The following is a 12,240-nucleotide window of genomic DNA, read 5'->3' as shown; positions in this document are numbered from 1 at the left end:
GAACATCTTCAAGGTGTCCCACATAGATGCTGGCCAATGTTGACTCCAATGCTTCCCACAGTTGTCATGTTGGCTGGATGTCCTTTGCGTGGTGGACCATTCTCGATACACAAGAGAAACTGTTGAGTGTGAAAAACCCAGCAGTGTTGCACCTGGCACCTACTAGCATACCCCATTCAAAGGCACTTAAATCTTTTGTCATGCCCATTCACCCTCTGAATGGCACCAAGACACAATCGATGTCTCAAGGCTTAAAAATCCTTCTTTAACGTGTCTTCTCCCCTTCATCTACACTGATTTTAAGTGGATTTGACAGGTGACCTCAATAAGGGATAATAGCTTTCACCTGGTAAGTCTGTCAATGGAAACAACAGGTGTTCCTAATGTTTTGTACACTCCCTCCTTTTTACCTAGGCAGGTTCTTGACTATGTTGACAATGCTCTCTTAAAATGTTGTGCCTGATTTTCTTTTAAATGTCGTCCACTTACATTCCACTGGCCACTGTAGGAAATCAAGCATTTGTAAAAAATAAAAAAAATAAAAAATAAGGTGACAGTGCGCAATTGACACTGAGCAAAAATAACCATAGATGAGAAGTTGACAATGGCTTATTAATAAGCATAAATAAATATGGATTTCAAAGATTGAATTGCATTGAATCAAATGAATCAGATCCAATGATTTACTGCCCATAGGGCGGGGTGCCGCTAGTAACATATGATGTGGTTAGCTGATATGTAAAATACCTATCCAGGCATTATAAGATCTGGCATGCGTAAGCAACGTCTGAGCAGGGGAACACGACCAAAAGCACAAACAGACTGGTACTTAGTCTATTGCCACGGAACTTCGGCCTATGATGACATGTTGGGTGGACCATCACAGGTGAGTTTGTATGAAATACATCCCTGCTGTGTTGCTGTTTTCATGAAAAGGTGCCTAGGAGTCATACCTCCCAACCAGAGGAGCAACCTCGTCTACCGAAAGAGAAGCCTCCACAGATCATGAGAAAGACAAAGCCGTCAGTGAGCAGCAGATTGTCTGCAATGACAAGGCTTCCATTCCTACCTGGGGTTGCCTTTACAATGTCAAGAGCCAACCTGGGTAAAAAGGTAAGCCAAACGTACATTTCAAACAGGATCGAGTAGAATGTTGCAGTAGCATGGTAGAAGTATGTAGATTATTTTTTACCATTGTTGTCCTGATTCCCTTAGGCTGATACAATTATGTCTGATTTCAACCTAAATGACCCAAACTGTCACGTTATGAGGCCCATGTACAATAGTCTGCATGACCCAAATACTACCATCAGGATCATGGCAATTTGAAGAAGCAAAACTTAAATCACTGAAGATGACAATGTAAGTAAAAAAAAAAAAAAGTACATCTTTTTTTCTGACCAGTGTAGGAGGAGACCGTACATTTAACTGATCGTTAACTCCAGGAAATAGTATTATAGGAGGATACCTTTTGATTCTCTCTCTTCAAGATTGTATGCTCATTGAAGGAGTATAACACATACAAACAGTTCCTGGATAAGGTCAAGACAAACCATGACAAAACCTACAGCAAGAAGATGGAATGTGGGCAGTTTGACTCTTTTCTGAAATTTGTAAAGAGCACACATGTTGAGATCACATGAAGTTGTTTACAGGTGAAAATGTGAAAAGCTCACTCATCACTGTTACAACAATGCTACTGTAACATGTAATGCATATCTTAGGCTGATAAGCATCTAAACTGTATGAAAATGTATTTTATCCTATTTCAGAAGAAACAGATGCTGAGAATGGTTCAGTTACATGAATAAGGCCATATCCCTAAGGATGTTATACTAGAAGATATGAGAGAGTACTTACTGGAAGAAGGAGCTCGGAACATGAAACATCTGCAGTCAACCATTGGTTCCAGTTAGGCAAGAAGTGCATGTAAATGCACTTTATACAAATGTGAGTGCTGACGCCTAGTGGTAATAATGTCGAACTGCATGTTATTGCATATCATTACTCTAGAGACAACAATTCTATAGCTTTATAGTAGAGGTATGACTACTCTGTGTTAGAAATGTCAAGTTCATGACTGATCTTTTGAATGTATTAATATGGTCAGGGGACACAAAGATGGCCTGCAAACGGCATGGTATGACCCAGAGAGAGAGTTTGAGGAGTATTGGGTTTCTCAGGAGCGATTCCGGCTGAAACTCATTCAAAATGATGTAAAGCATGATGTGAACAAGGCCAGGCAACTGAAGGAGGCCAAAGAAAAGTGCAACAGAAGGTAATGATATCACACACTCTGTATACTTCACAAACTAAACCAAAAAAGTATTGAAGTTTGAATAGGTCAGTAAATTAAGAAATGGTTTTACCTACATTTTTGTAAGTGCTAAGTTGACACATTTGAAGGTATATTTCACTGCTATTGTTTTATTATGCTCTTCACAGAAAATGTGCATCATGGAACAAAAGCAGGCCATTCAGATGAGGAACATGGAAGAGGAATTGAAAAACCTCCAGGAGTTTGAGAGGTTGAGAGAGGCTGCTATTAAACCAAATTATCTATTGGAAGAAATATCTGGAAAACCAGGTAAAATTTTATTTAAATTCGTCACACTTACCAGGTTTCCATCCAACCAAGCTTAACCCGGAAACCAGCTGCACAAATGTGTCGGAGGAAACACCGTTCAACTGATGACTGAAATCAGCCTGCCGGTGCCCGGCCTGCCACAAGGAGTCGCTAGAGCATGATGAGCCAAGTAAAGCCCCCCCGGCCAAACCCTCCCCCAATCCGGACGACGCTGGGCTAGTTGTGACATTTGATGGGGATCGTATCACAGGTTGTAGTGACATTGCACCACTGCGATGCAGTGCCTTAGACCACTGCACCACTATTTGATGCTCCTATAAATAATCAATGCTTGGCTGCCGTTTGTCAAATTACATTTCTTTTTGTCCATAAAAATCATCTCATGTTGGCTATACATGCGCTCTAGCCAACATGCGCTCAAGCAGATAACGCTGTCGACTAGAGCGCAGGTGCCAATACTGGGCACACTCGCTAAATAACCCATCAGTAGAGTTGAAAATGCTATGAAAATAACTTAGTTTTTTATTCAGTACATGGGAATTTCACCCTGCAAAAGGTATTTTTACGTCATCACGCACAGATATCTGGAACAAGTAAATTTGATGGAAAACATGACTGGTTGGAAAATTCTCATATTGTTAATATGAAAATCTGTTGCCAATTGGATGGAAACCTAGCTACAGTTACCAATGTTTAAATCACTATGTGAAATGCAACATACAGTTGAATATCATTTGCTTTATATCATCTTTTCATTTATATTTTATTATAGCTCCTGTCCAGCTCGCTCGCCTAGCTGCTCACACCAAAACTGTGAAGAAAACAGTTTCCCTGTCAGGCAAGTCAGTTTCACCACGAAGTAATCATAATTTAATTATGAAGGATATTTCTGAGTATTGTTTGCTGCCTGCATATTGGCATGTTCGTAGCAAAGTGATTGCTAAATTACATCCAATTCAGTATTGTGTGTTTTTGTAATAGGAAACTCATCTAAGGAAGAGCCACCCATGATACAGAGGAGACCATGCCAGGATCTTCTGGCTCCACTGCCCTGCAGGTCCAAACCAAGTGTCGAGAAAGACTTCAAGACAGAGCAGGTACAGGATGGGGCACCCGAATCTCACACAGTAACAAAGAGAGAGCTAGTATCTGATGGTTCCCTGAAACCTAGATCCAAGGCTCCCGTGGTTCCCAAGGCCTCCCAGAGCGAGCAAGGAGTTCCCTCAACATGAAAAAAGGCCAGGGAAAAACAGAAGAAAGGAGAGGAAGGGTCTGCAAGCGTCTGTTTTGAGGATCTCCAAATCCATCGAGAGATGAGGCATCACAGACAGAGCAAAGCTAAAATCTGTCACCCTTGACCACTTGGGCTCCAAGCCTGTCTTCAGGCAGAGTCAGATCAGTGAGGTCAAAGTGATGATTCCGGGGTCTAAGCCAGCGGCACGAAGGGTTCGGAGTGCCAGAGTCTCTTATGACGTGTTGAAGTGTGTCTCTCGAGCGGGCAATCCTTGCAATGAACCTGCCAGCAGTCTCCGCAGGGGAAACCCAATCAAACCCAACGCTAAAGAAAATAATCTAGAACCAGCTAGAACCAGCCAGCCGTAGAGAAATGCTTATTGAAATTATCGATTATCGTGGATTTATCAGTGATGACAGTGTTACCTAGCCTCAGTGCAGTGGCCAGCTGGGAGGAGGTGCTCTTATTCTCCATGGACTTTACAGTGTCCCAAATCTTTTTGGAGTTAGAGCTACAGGATGCAAATTTCTCTGGAGTAGATTGCAACTCCTCCCCCTTTGGCAGTTCTATCTTGACGGAAAATGTTTTAGTTGAGTATGGAAATCTCCGAATTTTTGATGGCCTTCTTAAGCCAGGATTCAGACACTGCAAGGACATCTGGTTTGGCGGAGTGTGCTAAAGCAGTGAGTAAAACAAACTTAGGGAGGAGGTTTCTGATGTTAACATGCATGAAACCAATGATTTTTCGGTTACAGAAGTCAACAAGCATCTCCATCAACAAGATACATTCCTAGTATCATTTGTCGTGCCATCTCCAAACGGATGTCAAACAGCCATCATTGCTGTGAGTAGTCTTCTGGGAGACATGGAGACAACTGTGATTGCCAGTGCTCCCTATTCTTGTACTACCAGAGCAGATATGGAAGAAATGCTCTCTGAGGCAATAGCAGAGCACTCCGCGAAAACAATGGCCTCGATGAAAGTTGAGGCGATTGCCGATGATTTGGTGGAAAAATGTAATTGACATATGTAGTGAAATGGATTTAGCTGGCCAGCTACCACTACATGACAATACTGTGGAAGGTCCATCAAATGTTCCTGGACCAATTCAAAGCAACCTTTTTGGATCTGATGTCAGCCTCACTGAATCACAGATCCCTCCTGTAAAGGTTGAAGACCACAAGGTAAGGTAAGTTGTGATGCAAGGGGGAACACTCGTGTCTCCTGGTGAGAAGACAACTGATGAGAAAAGAGAGGTCATTTTGATCAATGTTTTTGACTCAAAGAAACCTTCCCCTGGAAGGAAAGCTCAGCAGGCCACCAGAAGCACCTCTTTCCATAACCTCGATCTCACCCTTGCAGATGGAGTTCTTGACTACATCAGCAAAGATCTTTTCAAAGAAAGCCTGGCCCACTCGATGAGGAATGATGTAAGACGCTCCGTCTCTTTGGCTCAATTTGTATCAGGGAACATCAAAAGTGATGATAGTTTGGAGAGAGAAATAATGATTTGGTTTATGTTGAAAAGTTTATCAAGAAAACTGAGCAAAGACCAGGCCTGTCAGCTGACTGAGAATGCCATTTCACTCACCCCCCAACTGGAGTCTGCCGCCATAGAATTGATCATTAAAGTTCTGGAGCAGGTCAAGACTAAAATGATTGATAATATTAGACAGAATCCTCCCAACAGAGCAATTTCCCCAAGGCAGTCAGATTGCCATCAATGCTGTGATCAATATTTTGGGAGGTATGGGAACTTCCCTCATCGCAAGTAGCACAGTTAATTCCTGCTATCGCCGGACTCAATCCCGACCGAGACAATGTCACATACTTGGAGGCACAATCAGACTCAACTGAAGGTTTTGAGGGATATACAGGGATCTGGATGTCATCCCTGAAGATGGAATACATTGCTTCATGGACACGGTCTATGATAACCTACTGGATGAGAATGGTGTCCTCAGGCGGTGCCGGTGCAAAAACCTCACAGGAAGACCTTGATTCTTCAGAAGGTAATTACAAAACCATCCTCTCCAGTCAATTGCATTCCTGACAAAAAATGCCTGTCGATGTCCTCCATCATCCACACAACTTGTGAGTCACAAGAATATGTTTGGTCCAAATCCCAGCGAATTCGCTGCACACCTGGCTGCACTGTCGTCTGACGATGAGATGCCCAGCATTTTGGCTCAGAGTGGGATGACACCCCATGCCAATTCACCAATGGACTCAACTGCCTCCACGACCTCTCCTGACAGTGATAACTGAGTAGGGACTTGCATGTTTTAGTGGGCATGATAGAAGCATTTGCTTACATTATTTTAAATTGCTTGACCTATTAAAGAATACTTTTCTTTTTTTTTTAAGATCTTTGAAATACAATAAAAACCTAAGCATTTACAGTCTAGTTTTTCTTAGATGTGAGGGTTAAATTAGGAATGAAGTTAAGAGATCAATTTAAATAGCTTTGCTCTGAATAGTGACATTGTTCAAAAAGGAGTTTGAACAGTCTCACAATTTAACCATAAAATATTTAACAAAAAAACGTAACACTGTTAGTTATAGTTTCAAATAGAGGGGAGGACAAATCCGGATTAATTTAAATCACAAGCACCCCAGTAATCCTTATTAACTTTACATTCCTGCCATATTTCCTGCCTGTAAGCACAGTTTCTCTTAGCAGCATTGTATGACTTATTGTTCTGTTGACCCAGAAACGATTCACTAATTAGTACAACTTATTCTATATTCCTGTGTTATTTTTATTTATTTCACCTTTATTTAACCAGGTAGGCAAGTTGAGAACAAGTTCTCATTTACAATTGCGACCTGGCCAGGATAAAGCAAAGCAGTTCGACACATACAACGACACAGAGTTACACATGGAGTAAAACAAACATACAGTCAATAATACAGTACAAACAAGTCTATATACGATGTGAGCAAATGAGGTGAGATAAGGGAGGTAAAGGCAAAAAAAGTCCATGGTGGCAAAGTAAATACAATATAGCAAGTAAAACACTGGAATGGTAGATTTACAATGGAAGAATGTGCAAAGTAGAAATAAAAATAAAGGGGTGCAAAGGAGCAAAATAAATAAATTAAATACAGTAGGGAAAGAGGTAGTTGTTTGGGCTAAATTATACGTGGGCTATGTACAGGTGCAGTAATCTGTGAGCTGCTCTGACAGTTGGTGCTTAAAGCTAGTGAGGGAGATAAGTGTTTCCAGTTTCAGATATTTTTGTAGTTCGTTCCAGTCATTGGCAGCAGAGAACTGGAAGGAGAGATGGCCAAAGAAATATTTGGTTTTGGGGTTGACTAGAGAGATATACCTGCTGGAGCGTGTGCTACAGATGGGAGATGCTTTGGTGACCAGCAAGCTGAGATAAGGGGGGACTTTACCTAGCAGGGTCTTGTAGATGACATGGAGCCAGTGGGTTTGGCGACGAGTATGAAGCGAGGGCCACAGAAGGAGAGTTGTATGGCATTGAAGCTTGCCTGGACGGTTGTTAACACAGTGTCCAAAGAAGGGCCAGAAGTATACAGAATGGTGTCGTCTGTGTAGAGGTGGATCAGAGACTCACCAGCAGCATGAGCGACCTCATTGATGTATACAGAGAAGAGTCGGTCCAAGAATTGAACCCTGTGGCACCCCCATAGAGACTGCCAGAGGTCCGGACAGCAGACCCTCCGATTTGACACACTGAACTCTATCAGAGAAGTAGTTGGTGAACCAGGCGAGGCAATCATTTGAGAAACCAAGGCTGTCGAGTCTGCCGATGAGGATGTGGTGATTGACAGAGTCGAAAGTCTTGGCCAGATCAATGAATACGGCTGCACATTAATGTTTCTTATCGATGGCGGTTAAGATATCGTTTAGGACCTTGAGCGGGGCTGAGGTGCACCCATGACCAGCTCTGAAACCAGATTGCATAGCAGAGAAGGTATGGTGAGATTCGAAATGGTCGGTAATCTGTTTGTTGACTTGGCTTTCGAAGACCTTAGAAAGGCATGGTAGGATAGATATAGGTCTGTAGCAGTTTGGGTCAAGAGTGTACCCCCCCACCCTTTGAAGAGGGGGATGACCGCAGCTGCTTTCCAATCTTTGGGAATCTCAGACGACACGAAAGAGAGGTTGAACAGGCTAGTCATAGGGGTGGCAACAATTTCGGCAGATAATTTTAGAAAGAAAGGGTCCAGATTGTCTAGCCCGGCTGATTTGTAGGGGTCCAGGTTACACCTAATTAGACCTACAATACCAGTCAAAAGTTTGAACACACCTACTCATTCAAGGGTTTTTCTTTATTTTTACTATTTTCTACATTGTAGAATAATAGTAAAGATATCAAAACCATGAAATCATGCAGTAACTAATGAAGTGTTAAACAAATCAAAATATATTTCAGATTCTTCAAAGTAGCCACCCTTTGCCTTGATGTCAGCTTTGCACAGTCTTGGCATTCTCTTAACCAGCTTCATGAGATAGTCACCTGGAATACATTTTAATTAACAGGTGTGCCCTGTTAAGTTCATTTATGGAATTTTTTCTTTCTTAAAACCTCAAGGATCTGATCCCTTTTTGAAATGTTCGCCTAAAATGACAAACTCAAATCTAACTGCCTGTAGCTCAGGACCTGAAACAAGGATATGCATATTCTTGATTCCATTTGAAAGGAAACACTTTGAAGTTTGTTGAAATATGAAGTTAATGTAGGAGAATATGGACTGCACTAGCATCGACTAGTCCCCTCGATATGCAAGTTTCAGGAACCAATACACGCAGTCAGTCAGGAAAGCAAAGGCTAGCTTTTTCAAACAGAAATTTGCACCCTGTAGCTCTCACTCCAAAAGGTTTGGGGACACTGTAAAGTCCATGGAGAATAAGAGCACCTCCTCCAAGCTGCCCACTGCACTGAGGCTAGGTAACACTGTCAACACCGATAAATCCACGTTAATCGAGAATTTCAATAAGCATTTCTCTACGGCTGGCCATGCTTTCCTCCTGGCTACCCCAACCTCAGCCAACAGCTCCGCAGCTACTTGCCCAAGCCTCCCAGCTTCTCCTTCACCCAGATAGCAGATGTTCTAAAAGAGGTGCAAAACCTGGACCCGTACAAATCAGCTGGGCTAGACAAGCTGGACCCTCTTTTTCTAAAATGATTCGCTGCCATGGTTGCAACCCCTATTACCAGTCTGTTCAACCTCTCTTTCGTATCGTCCCTAAAGATTGGAAAACTGCCACGGTCATCCCCCTCTTCAAAGGGGGTGACACTCTAGACCCAAACTGTTATAGACCTATATCCATCCTGCCCTGCCTTTCTAAAGTCTTCGAAGGCCAAGTTAATAAACAGATCACTGACCATTTCGAATCCCACTGTACCTTTTCCGCTGTGCAATCCGGTTTACGAGCTGGTCACATGTGCACCTCAGCCACGCTCAAGAATTTAAACGATATCATAACTGCCATTGATAAAAGACTGTACGTCTTCATCGACCTGGCCAAGGCTTTCGACTCTGTCAATCACCGTATTCTCATCGGCAGACTTAACAGCCTTGGTTTCTCAAATGACTGCCTCGCCTGGTTCACCAACTACTTCTCAGAGTTCAGTGTGTCAAATCGGAGGGCCTGTTGTCTAGACCTCTGGCAGTCTCTATGGGGGTACCACAGGGTTCAATTCTCGAACCGACTTTTTTCTCTGTATATCAACGATGTCGCTCTTGCTGTAGGTGATTCCCTGATCCACCTCTACGCATTCGACACCATTCTGTATACATCTGGCCCTTCTTTGGACACTGTGTTAACAAACCTCCAAATGAGCTTCTATGCCATACAACACTCCTTCCGTGGCCTCCAACTGCTCTTAAACATTAGTAAAACTAAATGCATTATACAGTAGCCTATAAGAAGTGCATATCTACTGTACATACCATAGTATTGCCCCATATGCACTATCACAATTCATTCACAAGGCAGCATGAACATTTGGTATCCTAACCTAAGACTAACAGAGCCCCACAGCCTTGGGAATGTCGACTGATGATTTCACAAGTTGTTGCACCCATCCATAATATATCACAGTAACGTATACTATATGAATCTAAGTTGACTTATACTGTATGTGTAGGTAATGGTGAGTGTATGTGGCTACAGTATGGAGACCAAGAGGAAGAAAGACAATTTCATGGGTCCCAAGACTGCACAGCCTCGTGGGAAATAATCAGTACAGGTGTATTATGTTTGAGTCATGTCTTCTTTTTTAACTGTGATGCATATCACTCCCCAGATATTATCATGTGTTAGCAGACAAGTTAAACGTCTCATATATTCAGGTATCTTCTGAAACCTTGTAGACATGTTCTACACAGGTCAACCAAAATGTGTATGTAAAATACATTTGAATCCCCTTTTTGTTGTGTGCCTAATGTAAATGAGCCCTGCTATATCAGTGTGTCAAATCGGAGGGCTTGTTGTCTAGACCTCTGGCAGTCTCTATGAGGGTACCACAGGGTTCAATTCTCGGACCGACTCTTTTCTCTGTATATCAACGATGTCGCTTTTGCTGCAGGTGATTCCCTGATCCACCTCTACGCATTCAACACCATTCTGTATACATCTGGCCCTTATTTGGACACTGTGTTAACAAACCTCCAAATTAGCTTCTTTGCCATACAACACTCCTTCCATGGCCTCCAACTGCTCTTAAACATTAGTAAAACTAAATGCATGCTTTTCAACCAATCGCTGCCCGCACCCGCCCGCCTGACTAGCATCACTACTCTGGACGGTTCTGACTTAGAATATGTGGACAACTACAAATACCTAGGTGTCTGGCTAGACTGTACATTCTCCTTCCAGACACATATTAAACATCTCCAATCCAAAATTGAATCTAGAATCGGCTTCCTATTTAGCAACAAAGCCTCCTTCACTCACGCCGCCAAACATACCCTCGTAAAACTGACCATCCTGCCGATCCTCGACTTCGGCGATGTAATTTACAAAATAGCCTCCAACACTCTACTCAGCAAATTGGATGTAGTCTATCACAGTGCCATCCGTTTTGTCACCAAAGCCCCATATACCACCCACCACTGCGACCTGTATGCTCTCGTCGGCTGGCCCTCGCTACATATTCATCGCCAGACCCACTGGCTCCAGGTCATCTAAGTCTTTGCTAGGTAAAGCTCTGCCTTTTCTCAGCTCACTGGTCACCATAGCAACACCCACCCGTAGCATGCGTTCCAGCAGATGTATCTCACTGGTCGTCCCAAAAGCCAACATCTCCTTTGGCCACCTTTCCTTCCAGTTCTCTGCTGCCATAACTGGAACGAATTGCAAAAATCGCTGAAGTTGGAGACATATCTCCCTCACTAACTTTCAACATCAGCTATCTCAGCAGCTAACTGATCGTTGCAGCTGTAAATAGCCCATCCAATCTACCTAACTCATCCCCATATTGTTTTTATTTACTTTTTTTGCTCTTTTGCACACAAGTATTTCTACTTGCACATCTATCACTCCAGTGTTAATTTGCTAAATTGGAATTACTTGACCACTATGGCCTATTTATTGCCTTACCACCTCATGCCATTTGCACACACTGTATATAGACTTTTTTTTCTATTGTGTTATTGACTGTGCGTTTGTTTATTCCATGTGTAACTCTGTGTTTGTGTCACACTGCTTTGCTTTATCTTGGCCAGGTCGCAATTGTAAATGGCCCACCTGGTGAAATAAAAAATATAACACATTAGATCTGGTAAAAGATAATATTTAAAGAAAAATGCATGTTTTTTTTCTAAGTATTTTTTCTACCATCTTTGACATGCAAGAGAAAGGCCATAATGTATTATTCCAGCCCAGGATTTTGGTCACTAGATGGCAGCAGTGTATATGCAACGTTTTAGACTGATCCAATGAACCATTGCATGTCTGTTTAAAATGTTGTATCAAGACTGCCCAAATGTGCCTAATTGGTTTATTAATACATTTTCAAGTTGGTAATTGTGCAACTCCTCAAACAATAGCATGGTATTCTTTCACTACTGTAAATTGGACAGTGCCGTTAGATTAACAAGAATTTAAGCTTTCTACCCATATCAGATATGTCTATGTCCTGGGAAATGTTTTTGTTACTGACAACCTCATGCTCATCACATTAGCCTACGTTAGCTCAACCGTCCCGTGGGGGGACACCGATCCCAATGAGGATTTATTAATGCATTTGAGTCAATCAGTTTGTGACATGGTAGGGGTGGTATACAGAAAATAGCCCTATTTGGTAAAATGACAGTCCATCATTACTCTAAGACAAGGTCAGTCAATATGGAAAATGTCAAGAACTTTAAGTTTCTTCAACTGCAGTCGCAAAAACCATCAAGCGCTGTGATGAAACTGGCTCTCATGAGGACCGCCACA

Source organism: Oncorhynchus masou, chromosome 33 (genome assembly GCF_036934945.1).
Source record: "Oncorhynchus masou masou isolate Uvic2021 chromosome 33, UVic_Omas_1.1, whole genome shotgun sequence".
Classification (NCBI taxonomy): domain Eukaryota; kingdom Metazoa; phylum Chordata; class Actinopteri; order Salmoniformes; family Salmonidae; genus Oncorhynchus; species Oncorhynchus masou.
This window is presented reverse-complemented; position numbering follows the sequence as displayed.